This window comes from Capsicum annuum, chromosome 7 (genome assembly GCF_002878395.1).
Source record: "Capsicum annuum cultivar UCD-10X-F1 chromosome 7, UCD10Xv1.1, whole genome shotgun sequence".
NCBI lineage: Eukaryota > Viridiplantae > Streptophyta > Magnoliopsida > Solanales > Solanaceae > Capsicum > Capsicum annuum.
Window position 1 is genome coordinate 212,646,076 of NC_061117.1, and position 21,217 is coordinate 212,667,292.

The 21,217-nt window shown below is 35.5% G+C and overlaps 1 pseudogene; it reads right to left on the reverse strand.

Annotated features, from left to right (window-relative positions):
* Window positions 1-1,714: 1,714 nt before the first annotated feature.
* The window catches only part of LOC107876831, a 34,245-nt pseudogene continuing 14,742 nt past the window's right edge, over window positions 1,715-21,217 (reverse strand).

Genomic DNA, 21,217 nt, shown 5'->3' on the forward strand with positions numbered 1-21,217 from the left:
CTATCAAATAAAATTAGGTGATTTTATATAACCATTTCGTAACTTAATAATGTTTTAAGGTTTCATTATTATTTTTATCAATCTTGTGATATTATTTCAAAGAAAATTATATCGCCTAGTGAAATATTTTGTTAAATTGAGTGACAATATAAGGGATTGATTTTGCTTTCTCTTAATTAAATAGTGCATATATAATAATGACCACAAGCCAGAGGAATCTTTCTTGCTTATTTAAAAGAGGCTGGGGCTTAAGAGAGGGGTGGGGGGTTGTGGAGGTCTTCTTAATTTGCAAAAATGGGGTCATTTACACCTTTGTCCCTATTTTGTGTTGGACTTTCACATTTTGCTCCTCAAAATAAATAATATTTTTGCGGAGCATATATTTATATTTTTGTATTATAATATTTTACATGTTATGTGTAGCATACTTAAAGAACTTATATTTTTTACATGTTATGTGTAGCATACTTAAAGAACTTATATTTGTTAGTGTAAAAACTAAACATCAGTCTACTATGTTAGGGTTTTTGTCCTAATTTTCTTACCAAAATTAAGTTTTACTTTTTTTTTGGAAGAAAAATAAAAGTTACCATAATTATTTTTAATTTTCCTTAAAGAAAAATATAAAAATTTTTCATATTTGGCTAACCTCTTTCTTAGAGAAAAAGTTTTAGACCTTTATAAATAGAAGACCATCTTCCCATACCAATAACACAATAGCATCCACAATGTAGTCTTTTAAAGAGTAGTTTAGGGGGAGATTTTATCTCTCATTAGTTTTATGTTTTTTTTTTTAAATTTAGGTTTTAAATATGTAGGCAATTGACCGAATCATATCAATAAGTTTATGTTTTAGTATGTTTTTCTTGTCATCTTATTTATCGTCTCAAATAGTTTGTAAACTACAAGCTTCCGCATGACGCCTCTCGATTTCGAATATTGTGTTGGACTTTCACATTTTGCTCCACAAAATAAATAATTTTTTCGCGGAGCACATATTTTTATTTTTGCATTATAATATTTTACACGTTATGTGTAGCATACTTAAAGAACTTATATTTGTTAGACGTAAATTCATTGTTAAGGGCAAAAACTAAACATCAGTCTTTTAGAGGGCAAATAATGCAGTTAAGTGGAAAAGATCTTGATAAAAAGTACTTTCTGTTTTAATGGGCCATATACAAAATAAATTCAATTTAAGTAAAACTTCAATACAAATATCAAACCTGAAATAAAAAAGGTTTCATCCATTCTGCTATATCTGTCTAGTGAACTATTTCTTTTCATGATTTTGTCCTGCCGGCCCTGATTCCTCTGGCCCCACTACAGGAACTGAAATCTCTTATCCTCTTATAATTTGAATAAAAGAAAATGATACTGAGATATAAAGGTTCCATTGAGGGAGGCTAACTAAATAGAGTGAGACTTGGAATATTTAGAAAATTAAAAGAAGTTCAAAAATTTTGCAAATAAATGATCAAAGTACGTTTCAAGGTATGTAGAGGTTAAGACTTAAATGAAGAGAGAAGTATATACAGGCCAAAGAAAACAAGTACGTACATAACAATTGAGAAACATAGCAGTACTTGTTTGTTTTACTTTATTCCTACATATGGACAAATCAAAATTAACATAGAGAACGTCAACAAACTGCAGTTCAACGTTTAAATTCAGCCATCAAGAAACAGTTTCTGTTTCGGATGATGTATGGAGATCAATGCACAACGCCAGTCATGTAAAATATCATCTTAAAGTTGTGCATAAGCAAGGGAGCACCATACTGAGGATGAATAGTCATTATTGCAAATGGAGCATGTGCATAAGATGGAGAGTTCGAAGGAGAACTTTTGTAGTATCATTGCTGTTGCCATTTCTGCTTCCATCATTGCAATGTTTTGTCCAATGCAAATTCGAGGTCCCCCGCCAAATGGGATATATGAGAATTGTTCTTTGGTTGCTTTTGACACTCCTTCACTGAATATTTCCAGTTTGAATTCCTTTGGGTCTTCCCCCCATATTTCCTTATCATAATGTACTAAGATTACGGGTATAATGAGTATCAATCCATCAGGTATATCTAGCTCTCCCACTTTCATTTCTCCTTTAGTCATTCTACCAAATGTTGCTACTGGGGCAATAGCCTTAACATCTCTATCACGACCCGAGCTAAGGCCCTGGCCGCAACTGTTAGGGTTTTGCCCTAATTTTCTCACTATATTTAAGTTTTACTTTTTTTTAGAAGGAAAATAAAAGTTGCCATAATTACTTTTATTTTTTCTGAAAGAAAAATTATAATTCTTTTCCATATTTAGCTAACCTCTTTCTTGGTGGAAAGATTTTGAACATCTATAAATAGAAGACCCCTTCTCATACCATAACATAGTAACATCCACAATGTAGTCGATTAAAAAGTTTTTGTTTAGGGGGAGATATTCTCTCTCATTAGTTTTTATGTTTTTTTATATTAGGTTTTATATGTAGGCCAATTGGCCAAATAATATAATAATATTAAACTTTTTAGTATTGTTTTATGTGTAGCTTTTGAATTGTCACCACAATGGTTTGCAACTAATAGCTTCCGCATGACGCCCTCTCGATTTCGAACCCAAAGCTCCATTTTTAAACATGACAAGCAATAGTGATGAAGATTATGTGAAGAACAAAGATCAAAGATATGAAGAAGGCGGATCAATTTAAGAAAATCAATCCAAAAAGGGGAGATTTGTTAGGGTTTTTGCCCTAATTTTCTTACTATATTTAAGTTTTACTTTTTCTTAAAAGAAAAATAAAAGTTACCATAATTACTTTTATTTTTCCTGAAAGAAAAATTATAATTCTTTTCCATATTTGGCTAACCTCTTTCTTGGAGAAAGATTTTGGACATCTATAAATAGAAGACCCGTCTTCTCATACCATAACATAGTAACATCCACAATGTAGTCGTTTAAAGAGTCTCGTTTAGGGGGAGATTTTCTCCCAATAGTTTTTAATATTTTTTTATATTAGTTTTCAATATGTAGGTCACTTGACCAAATTACATCAATAATATGTTTTTAGTATGTTTTTCTTTGTCGTCTGAATTGTCACTACGATAGTTTGCAACTAATAGCTTCCCCATGACGCCCTTTCGATTTCAAACCCAACAGCGACGCGCATCCCAAATCATGAAGGCCCGAGAAGCCCCTTAGCATACTATCATAAGAATAATCCATGCATAAATCAAAGTACAGAAGATATAATGAATTTCAAAGGAATTTATAATATAAATTGTATCAACAAAATATGAAAATACAAGTTGATCTAGGCCTCTATTGAATTACAAGTCAAACTAGGCCGAGACAAGGCCCCCGTCTGGACCATAAGACAACTAAACTAACATAAGAATAGAATGCCTTCCAAAGCATGGGAGGCTCACCAACTCCGGAGTTCAAGAAGTAATCTATTGTTGAGCTGGACCATGCAAATTTGCCTCAGAACCTATATTATGAGACAACATAGCCGCGGCAAAGAACAGTCAATACCTGGAATGTATTGGTACTCAAAACTAACCATAAAAAACATGTATTTCATAAAAAATAGTCGAGAGAATTTAGAAAACAATTTAGCATAGTTTATACATAAAACACATGGGCATAATTTGATGAGCTTCAAAACATTTTCTTGTAATCATGACTCAACTCTTTGTTTTACTTCTGAGCTAGATGGTACACCCCACAAACTTACTTATCCACGGGCTATATGGACTCCGCCCTTGACTCAGCGGACAAGCCCTCAATCCGAATTTGCCACAAGGATTAGGATCTGTCATCCGTACTACGCTATAAGGCCATCGTAAATGTACAATCCATATCATAGGACATCATAAACCCATATCGGCAAAACACGATTTTGGGCTAAGAGTTATCTGAACTCAAGCCTTCTTCGGGTAACCAACTAGCTTTATTTAAGCCAAATTTAGTCCTTTAAAAACATGCTTCATGCTTTTAAAAGATTTGTTTCTTTCCTGCTAAGAAATACCCCTTTAAAAACGTGCAAAACAACAATGCATAGTGTTTAAACAGACATTTAAAACTCAAAAATTATCCTCATTCATAAACCAGCCCAACATTAATAATACATAAATCTCATGATCAAAACGGGGCTTATAATTCATGCTCTCAAACGCAATTCACAATTCATACCATGCAAAGACCATAAATTTCATCATGAAAAAGGTAATTTCGCAAGTCATATTCATAAATCACTTTTTGAACTCAAATAATGTATGCAGAAGATTATAAATTGAACTTATGGAAAAACCCCTTGACAAATACATACTTTCATTAAATTGAGTTCATGATGCATGCTCTTAAAACAATTTCTCAAACCTTATTACATATACATACATATATAACTTTAAAACTTGTTAAAATCATAAAACCTATACCCAAGAGATGTAGGATAGTCCCACGTACCTTTTTGATGAACAAAACTTGTGATATCTTGAATCTAAGCCTTGGAAGCATGAGTTTTTGAAAGAAACTTTAACTTTTCTATCTTGAGAATGGAGAGGAGAATAAATGATGAAAAACTGACATGATGATGGAAAAGTAGCGTTCAAATCATATTTTAAGTCATGGGGTAGGGTTTTAGGGTGAGAAAAAGACCAAAATACCCCTAAAGAAATTGAATAAAAATTTCAAGAATTTTTAGCTGATGACTTAGTTGACAACTTGTCAACTAGTTGATGACTTATCAGCCTAGTCGTCACCTTCTCTTCATGATCTAGTTAAAGTTAAAGACTTGGTTGATAGCCTGTCAACAAGTTGATGGCTTGTCAACCTAGTCGTCACCTTTTCTTTAGTGATGCAGGGTGTTTCTGGTTAAGGCTGACAACGAGGTTGATATATCATCACGTAGTTGACGGCTTATCACCTCAAGTCGTCACCTTGTTGACAAATGGACATGCTGAGGTAAAATGAGCATAACTTTCCACTTTGATATTGGATTAAGGTGAAACCAGTTGCATTGGAAATAAGACTCGAAGATATTTTATTTGGTATATAGTAGGCACATAACTAAATATATACTAGGAGTAATGATTGTTAAAGTTGATCCAGGTTGAAACATTCACTAAAACTTAATTCATAGAAATGTTCTTAACTTGTCTTTGAGTTAGAAGATTTTCGTGACCTCAATTCATATTCAAAAGTATCCCCACACTATGGAATTGATCATCACACATATATTAACGACGAATCATTCGGTTCGGGTCTATACGCATAGGAATGATGGTTTGAATTCTATTCCAAAAATATAGGGTGTTACATTATCTCCCCCTTGGAATCATTCATCCTCGAATGATGGGTAGAAATTTGTTGAAGCTATAGAAGTATGGAATAAATTACGTAACATCACATTAGGAATTCTATTTTCCACAATGAAACATACATAGGCATTCAAGAATATCTTTATGACATCACCAAGTAAATTATGTAAGCATAAATCATGAGATAACGAGACTTGACATAGACATGATCTTGGCATGTGTTCGATGACACATGATCATAACATTGAAAGACATAGATTTTCCTAAGAATCATCGGCCTAATTAAGATTGGTACAACACATGAATATGTAACTGAGATTCTCGCGGGATATAAGAATATAATAGAAACATGCTCTACCTCAAATGATATGTCTAATAGCCTTTAAATTTTTGCGATGCTTCTTCACTATGCCTTCAACTATGATTACCACATTTCAATAGCTCAATCCTATAATCCCCACACTAAAGACATAACTACAAGAGCTTGGGTCTAAATTCATCATACTTCTATGTTGAAGCCTAACTCAGAGTAAAAAGATGCTAGCTTAAGTTGTGGGATCCTATGCTTTACATCCCTTTTAAAAATTATTTTCCATATAATCAAACAACCTCAGGCCTTAAATCGAGGAGTACTAACCACATAGCACATTAGTTTGAGTATCTATCAATCACAACATTCAAGCCTATCTCTATGACACCCACTTTATGGATCTCCCCACTAAAACCCGCAAGTTCAATCATTCTCACAAGGATTTTCGTCACATATCTCCTTCCTAACTATTTCACATAATGAAAGTTCATATCCTTGTTTTCCCTTTCACCTATCACCTTAGCTCGAGAAACCACATCAAAATTTTTATATTTAAGAACATCTACTCCTTTACCTACAACATTACTACGCTTCTACAATCACCACCATACTAACATATGGAGGGTCATTGAGGAACCCGAGCATACGCATCATGAATGGGAGTAAAACTATTTGATTATAACTTATACTTATTGCACTACTCATGATGGGACACGATATGTAGATACGATACAATAGACATGAAGTGCTTTATGTATCAAATGTCTGGATCATAGATAGAAAGTTGTTTGGGCATAAACATACACAACAAGAGTTCTTAGGACTAGGCACAGTGAGAACATATGACCATATATCATGAGCTATTTCGCATAAAGGCAGAATTCATGTAGTCAATGATTGAGATAAAGATTGATACTTGAAGATATTGCTTCTCATTTTTAGAACTGAGATAGTCATGAGTTTGGATAAACTTTATCACTTTGGTATAAAGCCGACATAAAATGAACAGGTAACATAATAGAAAACATAGTTCCTTAAAACTTAAAATGATTTGAGACATGGATCTGTGGGTCATGAGGATCACAATATAGAGCTTGAATACTTGAAAGCTTAGATTACTGAGAAACACTATTTCTTCTAGTTTGGAGGTCAGAACATGGACATAAGTACATAGAGAACTCGAATCATAGGAATAAGCATGACTTGAATGCATAACATAAGACATTAGTAGGATGACTCCTTAAATTAAAGTAGGAGGAGTTTGGTTGCATAGGAATAGATTTATCATGACTCTTCCCTGAAACTTGCCACCATGAGAAAATTTGGGAACTACCTAAGCCTATCATCTCCCCGTTAGATCAAAGTCACAATCCTAAACTTGCGGACATATCCCTTCATCAAACCTATAACCAAAACTCTCAATACAATGGGGTATCAGTATACACAAGAACACAAACTCTCCTCAATAACTTTAACATAAGGACACTAAATTCTCTCTAGGACATCCCCCTTCAAGGATACTAATCATAATTTCCTCCAACATCTAAAATCATCAACTTATGACTTACATTATCATGGGCATGGGAATCCATGCTTCTAAACACTTAACACTCTATCTTCAACTCCTTAGAATACTAGCATTACAGATCTAATCTCATAACCTCGCAACTTAACAAAACCTTTAAAACTATACCAAGGGTTCACATATTTTGTCTATTTCTCCCTCAATCCAGCTCTACATAACACCATATAACATCTCCCTAGACTCCTTCATACTAAGAAACTTGCGAACACAAGCTAGGTGTTCATGACACTCATACACATAAAACCTTATCTAACAACATGCTACCTGGAGGTTCAACTTATTCTTATATACTTATAACTTTATCCACTTTATGACTCAACCACAATTATCTACTTCTTTTTCCACGAGTTGCCAACCTAGGTGATTTCACACATTACATCAAGCCCACTAATTCATTCCAACGAAACATGCATTATCAATCTTAAGCTACTATGCTTACTACCATACTTCACATCTAAAGTTCAAGCCTATAGTTTAGCATCAATAATATACCACTAATAAAGCATGCCACATACTACTAATCTATCAAATTGAGAAAATAACCTAAATAACTCATTTCACTTTACTACGACCTACAATCATATCCCCTTATGACATTACTACTACACCTCAGAATCTACTGAACACCTTCTCACAATCAGTACTAGTTTACAACTGCTAGAGAAAAGACAACCAAGGAGAGTAAAGTCACATAATAAGGATAATCAATCTTAATCTCATAATATAACCAATTACCATCTATTAACATATTCTACTTTCTCATATCATATTTACTTACCCACACCTATATTCCCACTATCTTTAAATTCCATAATCACCACTAAGTTTTCCCCAAGCTAGTCTATACTTATAACTTATTGGATATTCTACCCCTCCTCATTTACCATCTATAAATGATTTCTACAACCACCACAACTATCCACTATAGGTTCCTTCTCTATTTTGAATAAATAACAATCATAGTCAATCACCTTCTTCACAGACTACCATGCAATCTAAAAACCTTGCTACAACATTAGTCTATCGCTATAAAATGATAACCCATTCCTCCATCAAGGGTTATACAACTAAAATTAGCTTCTTTATCCAAAAGTCACCCTCACTATAACTTTTAAACTTGTGAATTCATATCACTAACTTCTGGACCATCTTACTTCCAATAGGTCATGACACATTAACATACACTACTATGAGGTTGAAAATACAGTTCCAATATTCTGATACAAATCTCTACCCTTAATCATGACATCTGCATTAAGAATTCTGAAAGGAATTGAATACACTTTGTACCTTAGGCTGAAAAGAACGATTGCATTAAGATAACGGTATACACTTGAATCAATACACTTTAAAGAACTATTAGATTCCTCACAATTTTTTGTGCTATCTTATAGCATCAGGGATAACTCAATCAGAATTAACCACATCATTGGGATCTAAACTCTTGGACTTGTATCACCTCGACAATGAGGCATGGCCCATAAAATTAGAGCAGGGATAAAATTTGGATAAATTTCATATGGACGATGCTATAGCATGAACTAGAGTATGAAGGAATAAGAAATAACTCCTAAATGCCCTGTAGCTTCCTGATTATAAGTGTGGTGCACAACACACCTATAAACAAGACTATAATAGACACGGCTTCGTAGATGCCCTGGGACCATAAACCTAGCTCTGATACCAAGGTTTTCACGACCTGAGCCAAGGCCTTAGTCGCGACGGGCATCTTGACCCACGAAGGCTTGAGAAGCCCCTTAGCATACTATCATAAGAATAATCCATACATAAATCAAAGTGCGAAAGCTATAATGAAATTCAAAGGAATATATAATACATACTATATCAACAAAATATGAAAATATAATAATCAACTTTCGTCTACGAAGCCTCTACTAAATTACTAGTCAATCTAGGCCGAGACATGGCCCCCGGCTGGACCATAAGACAACTGAACAAACATAAGAAGAAAATACCTTTCGAAGAAAAAAAGGCTCAACAATTCTGGAGTTCAACAAGAAATCTATTACTGAGCTAGACCATTGAAATTTGCCTCAGAACCTATATTATGAGATAATATAGCCGCGACGAAGGAAGGTCAATACCTAGAATGTATTGGTACGCAGAACAAACCACAAACAACATGTATTCCATATAAAATACTCAAGAGAATTTAGAAAACAATTTAGCATAGTATATACATAAAACACATGGGCATATTTGATAAGCTTCAAAACATTTTCTTGTAATCATGACTCAACTCTTTGCTTTACTTCTGAGCTAGATGGTACACCCTACAAATGTACTTATCCATGGGCTATATGGCCTCCGACCTTGAATCGGTGGCCAAGCCCCCAATCCAAGTTTGTCGTAAGTATTAGGGTCTGTCATTCGTACTACGCCCTAAGGCCATTGCCAACATACAATCCATATCATAGGACATCATAAACCCATATCGGCAAAATATAATTTCAGACTAAGTGTTATCTAAACTCAAACCTTCTTCGGATAACCAACTAGCTCTCTTTAAGTCTAATTTTAGTCCTTTAAAACCATGCATCATGCTCTTAAAAGATTTGTTTCTTTCATGCTAAGGGCATTTCGTAATAGGTATTGTCGTACCTAGATTTGCAAGTCATATCATATAACATCATATCATATCATACCTAGACTTGAAAGTCATATTATATAAAATCATATCATATCCATAGCCTTTTCATTCAAAAATTATGTTAATAACCACCAAAAGATTTAAACATTACATGAGAGTTCTTATTTTAAAAGCATATAAAACTTGTGAAACATATCTCATTTCAAGTCTTTAACACATGGTGGTCAATTCTTTTATTCAACATATGCATTTCTTTCAGTTAAGACACAAGAGCCTTTAGCATAAGAAATACCCCTTTGAAAATGAGCAAAACAACAATGCATAGTGTTTAAATGGCTTTTAAAACTCAAAAATTATCACCATTCATAAACCAGCCCTAACATTAGTTATACAAAAATCTCATGATCAAAACGGGGCTTATAATTCATACTCTCAAACCTAATTCACAATTTATACCATGTAAAGACCACAAATTTCATCATGGTAAAGGGAATTTCAAAAGTCATATTCATAAATCACTTTTTGAACTCAAATAATGTATGCAGAAGATTATAAATTGAACTTATGAAAAAACCCCATGACAAATACATACTTTCATTAAATTGAGTTCATGATGCATGCTCTTAAAACAATTTCTCAAACCTTATTATATATATATATATATAAATATATATATATATATATATATATATATATATATATATATAACTTTAAAGCTTGTTAATCATAAAACCTATGCCCAAGAGATTTAGGATAGTCCCACGTACCTTTTTGATAAACAAAACTTGTGATATCTTGAATCTAAGCCTTGGAAGCATGAGTTTTTGAAAGAAACCCTAACTTTTATATCTTGAGAGTAGAGAGGAGAATAAATGATGAAAAACTAACATGATGATGGGAAATTAGTGTTTAAATTATGTTTTAATTCGTGGGGTAGGGTTTTAGGGGTGAGAAAAAAAAACCAAAACACCCCTAAAGAAACTGAATATATATTTTAGGAATTTTTAGCTGATTACTTAGTTCACATCTTGTCAACTAGTTGATGACTTATCAGCCTAGTCGTCACCTTCTCTTCATGATCTAGTTAAGGTTGACGACTTAGTTGATAGCTTGTCAACGAGTGGACGGCTTGTCAACCTAGTCGTCACTTTTTCTTTAGTGATGCACGGTGTTTCTAGTTAAGGCTGACTGTAAGGTTGATATCTCGTCACTTAGTTGACGGCTTATCACCTCAAGTCGTCACCTTGTTGATAGATGGACACGCTGAGGTAAAATGAGCATAACTTTTCACTCCGATATTGGATTAAGGTGAAACCAATTGCGTTGGAAAGAAGATCGAAGATATTTCATTTAGTATATAGTAGGCATGTAACTAAATATATACTAGGAGTAATGCTCATTAAAGTTGACCCAGGTTGAAACATTCACTAAAACTTAATCAATAGAAACGTTCTCAACTTGTCTTTGTGTTAGAAGATTTTTGTGACCTCAATTCATATTAAAAAGTATCCCACACTATATAATTGATCATCACACATATATTAATAAGGAATCATGGGGTTCAAGACTATACGCGTATGAACAACGGTTTGAATTCTAGCTTAAAAATTTGGGGTGTTACAGTCTCGTTCAAGATCATTGTCCCTAAGGAACAAAAATTTATTGCAAAAGTTAGAAGTACATAGAATTAATTCACTTCTAACAAAAGTCATGCCTTTCCAAGATTATATATATGGATTAGTCCGCTCTCCATGTAGTAGGATAGAAAATGTGCTCTGTCTTATTTAATTTGAAGCAATTTCACATTAATGATAACAGCTACGTGTCTTATCCTTGTTTTATAATGCTCTTGATATTTTATTGACGCAATGATCTTGGGCTATTATAAATTAGCTTATATAATAAATTTGTGAGAAATACTTAAATTTTGAGGCGACTTAGTCCTTCTAAATCTGGTTTATCATTTTTGAAGACCTGAAAAACCTCTTCTCTGGCCCATACTTGCCACTCTAGATATAGGCACAACAAAATCATTGTCTATACAAGCAAAACTGAACTGGTCTCTTGTCTAGCAAAATTGAATAACTTGCACTCTTCAATCATTTCTGTTATTGTCATTCCGATTTCTTTGTTTCCATGCTGTTCAATTTCTTTCATATTGGGTTTGAGTAATATACCTAATAAGTTGTCACCACCCGTGATGAGATCCTAGCCGCGATGGGCATCCCAAACTACGAAGGTTGTAACACCCGAGAGTATACCCTTGGCGCTACACAGTGTTCGGTCACAAGTGACCACAAGCTAACCCATGTACTGGTACCTGCTGTGAGCATCGATAAAACTGGTAGCAAGAGAGTATTTGTGGAATTTAACTAAAAAATGCCATAAGGTTTTAAATTATAGTTATGATAATATCTGCAAAACAACACTATAATACTGATAAAACGGCTGATAATGACAACTAAAAACTGACTAACTGTTTGGACAAGTCTGAAAGCCTCTAAACTGCCTGACTGTGGAGTTGATAGGACAAGTCTTCAACTAACTTTTTGTGACTAATAAATAGAATATACTGAAATAAACATAACAGTCCACAGAATATGAGGACTCACCACTGCTACTGTTATGGGTACACTGGGATATCTAGGTGCGGTCGAGAATCCGAGAGAATGAACCTATGATATGAAACATCATAGTGCAAAAAAATGAGTATGTGTTCAGTACTTTGGAAGTACTAGTATGCTAATTGATACTAGGCTAATATGCATGGTTTCATATACATGAGTAATAATTGACCGAATGAATAACATCAAGTACCGAGTAGAATGCATGAAATCTGTAAAGACTGAGAATGCATGACCAAGCATAACACATATTTTGAATATAATCTGTAAACTAAAATACTGAATACGGATTAATGGAAAATTGATATCTATATGCTATGGTCAACAAAATTGAAACTGATTACTACGCTGAATACTGGACTGAGACTATGGGAGCTATCATCTAACCGACATACCCCAATGAGCTAATTGGGGTCCAACCTGTGACCCAGTTGGAAGGGTGTCACTATCATGCCATGAGTACTAACACTTGGCTGCGTGGATCCACTAAGATACTAAATAACCAGGATGTCAATCCAAAACTGACGGGTGACACCTGGGCAGAGTCAAGCCTAAACTGACGGGTGACTCCTCATATCCTACATTGGTTACGTAGTTCTGGAATGCAAGGACTACTACTAATGACTCTGCCTAACTGACAGGAAAGCCTCCATCCCTGCATTCGTTCGATTCTAAATCCTACTCCCAACTGAAAGACCTGGAATATTGGACTGACTATGCTTAACTATTTAAAATGTTGACTGAAATGATAGGGCTCGTAACTATTCTGTAACCATTCTATAAATATTGAAAACTAAATAAGAAGCTAAATTTTGGGTATTCAAACCCCCAGGACTTGATTACAATAATAGCAAGATTGTACTAAAACTTTGAGGACATGATATGTAAGCATTTATTCAAAACTCCTTCTTGTGGGTATTTCATCAAACACTTGTAATTCATGGTTTAATCTAAGCATGGAAATAGTTTAAAACTCATAGTAATAGCATTATTTCCCTACTAAAATCACCAATTAAGGTTTAATTCAGCAAACAACACCATTCAAATGTGTGGGGATTAATAACAACAACAATTACATGTAATCATGGTATAGATTCAAAATTCATAAAGATTCATGGTTAAAATCACAATAACTTATAAAAATTACAACTTTGAATTTGAAATTGGATTCTTGAACTCCATGGGTGGAAAGGACACATGGATGAACATTTAACATACCTTAAAGCTTTGATCTTGAAAGAGAATTAACTTTTCTTGAACATTCTTGGATTAGGAACCTTAAATTCTTGATTATCTTGTAGAGAGTGTAATGGAGTCTTGAAGTTCTTGGTAGATTTCCTTAAGAAGAAACCCTAATTTTGTTCTTAGAAATAAAGAGGGTTAAGGGCTTTCGAAAATGATTCATAATAGCTAAGTACGTGTTTTTGATAATTTATGTTGCGTGGAGGGGAGGGGTTATGGTTTGAGGTGAGGTAAAGACCAAAATACACCTTTGAAACTAAATCATAATTGCTGAAATTTTTAGTTTACGACTTGGGTTGATAAGTTGTCACTTAGGTGACGGTTTATCACCTCAAGTCGTCACTTTTGTGGCTAAAATTATCACATACTGTTTATGGGTGGCGACTTGGTCTGATAAGTCGTCGCTTAGGTGGCAGATTATCACCTCAAGTCGTCACTTGGAAGCTGAAATTGATAAGTTTCTGGTTGGGATGATGACTTGGGCTAATAGGTCTTCACTTAGGTGACGACTTATCAACTCAGGTCGTCACTTGGAAGTTGAAATTGATGAGTTTCTGGTTGGGCTGACAACTTGGGCTGATAGGTCGTCACTTAGGTGATGACTTATCAACTCAGGTCATCACTTGGAAGTTGAAATTGATGGCATTCTATTTAAGTCTGACGTCTTGGGCTGATAAGTCATTACTTAGTTGATGGCTTATCAACTCAGATCGTCAAATTGTTGACAGACGGACATGCTGAAGTAAAATAAGTATAACTTTCCACTCCAATATCGGATTAAGGTGAAACCAAATGCATTGCAAAAAAGATTCAAAGATCTTTCATTTTATATATATTAATCCACCTAACTCATTATGTACAAGGAGTAATGGTCATTTAAATTTGACCCAAGCTGAAATATTTGCTAAAACTTAATCAATAGAAGAATTCTCTACTCGTCTTTGAGTTAGGAGATTTTTATCTCCTCGACTGATATAAAAGGGCATTTTTACACTATATAATTGATCATCACACATATATAGACATAGAATCATTAGGTTCAGGTCTGTATACTTTGGAAAACGATTTGAATTCTAGCCTAAAAACGTGGGGTGTTATATTATCTCCCCCTTGGGAACATTCATACTCGAATGAAGCTGGTTAAGCTGAAAACACTGAGGAATTGAGGTTACATGTTGAAAACATGATTACATAACTGAGTCTGAAATATGACACATGCCTGAACTAGTTCGTGAATACTTGAAATGACATGAGGATGATATAGTTGGAACTGAGAATGGAAAAGAGATAATCGAAGAATACTATTACCTTAAGCTGAGTCTGAGCTTGCGAAGAAAAGATAAGGGTTCTTGGTTTTCTTATCTACTTTTGCATCCCAAGTGGCTCCTTCAATGGAATGGTTCTGCCAAATAACTTTGACTAAGGGGACTTATTTGTTCCTTAGTCTACGAATCTGACGATCAAGGATTTCGACTAGAACTTCTTCATAAGAGAGGCTATTCTGAACATCTATGCTTTCTATAGGGACTACAACCGTTGGGTCACCGATACACTTCTTTAACAAAGAGACGTGGAACATTGGGTGCACTGATGTTAAATCTGTAGGCAACTCAAGCTTGTAAGCCACCTTTATGAAGCTACTTAGAATTCTGTAGGGGCCAACATACCAGGGACTAAGTTTTCCCTTCTTGCCAAACCTCTTTACTCCCTTCATTGGAGAGATTTTAAAGTATACAAAATCACCAATCTCAAATTTGAGATCTCTCATCCTCATATCTGCATAGGATTTCTGTCGGCTTTGGGTTGTTTTAAGCCTATCCTTGATTAACTGAACTTTCTATAAAGCATCAAACACCACATCAGGACCTATCAAGGTGGTCTCACCTACCTCAAACCAACAAATTGGATATCTACATCTCCTCCCACATAGAGCCTCAAACTGATCCATCCAAATGCTAGAATGATAGTTGTTGTGGTATGTGAACTCAATCAAAGGCAAGTGATCATCCCAACTACCCTTAAAATTGATAATACATACTCTCAACATGTCCTCTAGGGTATGAATGGTCCTCTCTTCCTGACCATCTATTTGAGGGTGAAAGGATATACTGAGATGAACCTAGGTGCCAAGACCTTTCTAAAAAGCCTTCCAAAAGTGAGAGGCAAAATTGAGTACCTCTATCAGACATGATAGATAGAGGAACACTGTGAAACCTAACCAAATCCTTGAGAGGCCATCCTATCCATAATGACCCAAATTGAATCATATTGACGATGAGTACGAGAAAAACCTGTCACAAAGTCCATGTTCACCTCTTCCCACTTCTAAGTGGGAAAGCTGAACTCTTGTATGGAACCACTAGGCTTTTGGTGCTCAATTTTAACCTGCTGACAATTAGAGCACTTAGCTACAAACTTTGCAATATCCTTCTTCATACTATTCCACCAATGGATTTCCAACAAATCGCGGTACATCTTAGTGGCCCCTAGATGAATAGAGTAATGCGGACCATGAGATTCAGCAAGAATTTATTATCTCAAATCGTCTACACATGGTACAGACAGTCTACCCTGACAACATAACATACCATCTCCCCCTTGGGAGAAAACCTCTAATTTTTTATCTTTAACTGGCTCTTTCAACTTTACTAGATTAAGATCCCTATCCTGCTTTTCTTTCACTTCAGCAACCAAAGAAGATTCCGAACTATTCTGCACTCATACATTACCCTCAGCGAAATTAACCAAATGAACACCTAATTTAGCAAGCTGATGAACTTCCCTAACTAACTTCTTCCTATCATCCTCAACGGGAGCAACACTACCCATAGACAACCTACTGAGGGCATCTGCCACTACATTAGCCTTTCCCAGATAATACGGAATACTCATGTTACAATCTTTCAATAATTCTAACCATCTCCTTTGATGCAGATTCAAATTCTTCTAATGCAAGATTTTTTGTTCTGTGAACACATCAACATGCACCCCATACAAATAGTGCCTCTAAATAGTTAGGGCAAACACAACGGCTCCTAGTTCAAGATCATGCGTAGGGTAATTCTTTTCATGGGGATTAAGCTATCTAGAGGCATAGGATATGACCTTATTTTTTTGCATCAACACACTCCCCAAACCAACTCTGGAAGCATAAAAGTACACAACAAACCCATCTAAATCATCCAACAAAGTAAAATAGGGGCTTTGGTGAGTCGAGTCTTCAACTCCTGAAAACTCCTTGTAAAAATTTGACCACTGAAACTTGACTTTCTTCTGAGTCAATCTAGACATGGGGGATGCAATAGAAGAAAACCCTTTAACAAACCATCGATAATAGCCAGCAAAGCCCAAGAAACTCCTAATATCTGATAGAGAGATAGGTCTGAGGAAATTTTTTACTGCCTCGGTCTTTTGAGGATCAACTCTAATACCATCACCAAAAATTATATGACTAAGGAAAGCTACTGAACTTAGCCAAAATTTGCATTTATTGAATTTGGCGAATAACTGATGGGCTCTAAGGGTCTGCAACACAATTCTGAGATGGTCTGCATGATCATTTTCACTATAAGAGTAGACAAGATTGTCATCAATGAAGACTATGACAAACATGTCCAAGTACTGCTTAATCACTCGATTCATCAAGTCCATAAAGGCCGCTGGGGCATTTTTTAGACCAAAGGACATAACTAGAAACTCAAAGTGACCATACCGAGTTCGAAAAGCTATTTTTGGAATGTCACATTCTTTGACTCTGAGCTGATAATAGCCAGATTTGAGGTCTATCTTGGAGAAATAGTTGGAACCCTAAAGTTGGTCAAAAAAGTCATCGATTCTAGGAAATGGGTATTTATTCTTGATTGTGACTTTGTTCAAATAACGTTAGTATATGCAAATTCTAAGAGAATCATCTTTTTTATGCACGAATAGGACTGGTGCACCCCACGGGGAAATGATGGGCTTAATGAATCCCTTATCTAGGAGATATTTTAACTATTCTTTCAACTCATTAAGTTCGGCTGGAGTCATCCTGTATGGCGGAATAGAGATAGGTTGGGTATTTGGAAGAAGGTCTATTCAAAAGTTAATTTCCCTTTTGGTAGAAACTTCAATAAAATCTTAAGAGAACACATCTAGCAATTCTCTTACTACTGAAACTGACTCAAGATTGGGGGTCTCAGAATTGGAGTCTTTAACTCAAACAAGATGGTAAATACACCCTTTGGCTATCATTTTCCTCGCTCTATGATACGAAACAAGTTGACCCCTAAGCGTTGTAGTACTACCCCTCCATTCAAGGACTGGTTTATATAGAAACGAAAAATGAACCCCTTTATTTCTGCAATCCACTGTAGCATAGCATGAATAGAGCCAATCCATATCGAGAATGACATCAAAATCCATTATCTCTAATTCTACGAGGTCTGCTAAAGTAACTTTTTGAGACACTGTAACCGGGCAGTTCCTGTATACCCGCCAAACTACGATAGAGTTACCCACTAGGGTAGATACTGAAAAGGGATCTATTATATTTTCTAGACTGATTCCAAAGTCGACCGCTATATACGGGGTTACAAAAGAAAGGGAAGCTCTAGGATATAGCAAAGCATAAACTTGTAAATAAAAGACTTGCAACATACCAGTAACCATGTCAGGAGAACTTTTCTTACCCTGTCAGGACTGAAGTGCATAAAGCCTATTCAGATGCTGACTGATAATAGCACTGGAAACGGTGCCCTACTGAGTTGGGCAATCAGCTGGAGTTGATGACTAATGAGACTGGCTTGATTGGCGCACATCCCTTCTCTTCTGAGCAACCACTAGACACTCTTGAATCCCATGGACTGTCTTACCACATCCAAAACATACATCACTACCAGCCCTACAATCTGCTAATAGTTCCTACCATATTTTTGACAAAATGGATTCATGTGACCACTGTTTACACTACCTTGGGACTTAGAGCCTGGAGCCCTATCCCGATTGTCATTTCTGAACTTTGGCATATGAGCACTAGCTGAAGATAGAGCCGAAGCTAATGATTTTTGATAGAATTGGAGAAGGTTACCACCCTCTGACCTTGTCTAAGAAAAGTTGAAAGTACCTATCCTAGCCCTCTTATTCTCTCTTTTTTTCTCCTAAACCTTTTTCTCCTTAATCTATTAAACATGGACCATCAATATAGACAGGTCCATATCCTTTATCAATATTGCAGTCTTACACTCCTTGACCACACTATCAGATACTCCATACACAAACTTGCTCATTTTAGACCTATTATCAGCCACCATATGAGGAGCATACCTGGCTAGCTGAGTAAACTTAAGAGAATACTCATTCACGCTCATATTTCCTTGCTTAAAATTAATGAACTCCAGTACCTTAGATTTCCTAAAATACAAAGGAAAAAACCTATCTACAAAGGCTGTAACAAACTCCTCCCACTCTATAAGCCTTGCATCTGCGCCTCTATCCCTCTTCCATTGCTTATACCAAGTATGGACTAAATCCTACAGCCGGTAAGTAGCCAATTTAGCACTCTCACTGGAAGTCACCGTATAATATTTGTTACCTTCTGCACCATGTCAAGGAATTTCCATGCATCCTCTTCAGACTTGGATCCCAAAAATGAAGGAGGGTTCATTCGGGTGAAGTCCCGAATCCTAACTACGGCAGTTATCACCACTGGGTTGTCCTAAACAGCAGCTGGCCGAATATTTTGAACTACTACAGAGTGAGCTAGAGTAGTGAATGCAGCCCTAAACTCAGCATGCAAAATGTGCTCATTCAGGAGATCTTCCTGAATGAGCGGAGGTGCTGGCTGGTTCCATTTCTCCCTCAGTTAGTATTTCTAGGAGGCATGTTTTGTAAAAGAAATAAAGATTAAATTAGATGAAGAGTTTAAATAGAGCTCATGCTCTTTCGCACGACATGATAACTAAAAGAAGGAAAACTTTTCCTAAATCATTTTTGTAACCTCTTGTCCATAAGTGTAGCGCGCTTCACAACCATGCACAAGACTCTACTCAACGTAGATTTCTGACTCCCTAGGACACTTTAAAACCTTAGGATCTAATACCAAGTTTGTAATACCCCGAGAGTACACCCTAGGCGCTACACAATGCTTTCAGTCACAAGTGACCACAAGCTAACCGATGATACTGGTACCTGGTATGAGCACTGAATAAAACTGATAACAAAAGAGTAGTTGTAGAATTTAACTGAAAAATACCATAAGGTTTTAAATCATAGTTCTGATAATATCTGCAAAACAACACTGATAATACTGATAAAATTGCTGATAATGATAATTAAAAACTAACTAACTGTCTGGACAAGTCTGAAAGCCTCTAAACTCCTGACTATGGAGTTGATGGGACAAGTTTCCAACTAATTTTAGTGACTAATAAATAGAATATAATGGAATAAACATAACAGTCCTCGAAACATAAGGACTCACCACTGCTACTGTTACGGGTACGCTGGGATATCTAGGTGCGGTCGGGAATCTGAGAGAACGAACCTATGATATGAAACATCATAGTGCAAGAAAATGAGTATGCGGTTAGTACTTTGGATGTACTAGTATGCTAAATGAGGTTAGGCTAATATGCATGGTTTCATATGCATGAGTAATAATTGACCAAATAAATAGTATCAAGTACCAAGTAGAATGTATGAAATCTATAAAGACTGAGAATGCATGACCAAGCATAACAAATGTTTTGAATATAATTTGTAAACTAAAATATAGAATACTGATTAATGAAAAATTGATATATATGTATGCAAAACTGAAACTGATTACTAAGCCGAATATTGGACTGAGACTGTGGGAGCTATCATCTAACTGACATACCCCAATGAGCTAATTGGGGTCCAACCTATTACCCCAATTAGAAGGGTGTCACTATCATGCCACGGGGACTAACACATGACTGCATGGATCCACTAAGCTACTAAATAATCAGGATGTCAATCCTAAACTTAAGGGTGACACCTGGGTGGAGTCAAGCCTAAACTAACGGGTGACTCCTCATATCCTACGCTGGTTACGTAGTTCTGGAATGCAAGGACTGCTACTAATGACTCTGCCTAACTGATGGGGAAGCCTTCATCCCTGCATTCGCTCGGTGCTAAATCCTACACCCAACTGAAAGACCTGGAATATTGGACTGACTATGCTTAACTATTTAAAATACTCACTAAATGATAGGACTTGTAACTATTCTGTAACAATTCTATAAATATTGAAAACTAGATAAGTAGCTAAATTTTGGGTATTCAAATCCGTGGGACTCGATAACAATAATAGCAAGATTGTACTAAAACTTTGAGGACATGATATGTAAGCATTTATCCAGAACTCCTTGTTGTGGGTATTTCATGAAACACTTGTAATTTATGGTTTAAACTAAGCATGAGAATAGTTTAAAACTCAAAGTAATAGCATGATTTCCCTACTAAAATCGCCAATTAAGGTTTAATTCAGTGAACAACACCATTCAAATGTGTAGGGATTAATAAAAACAATAAC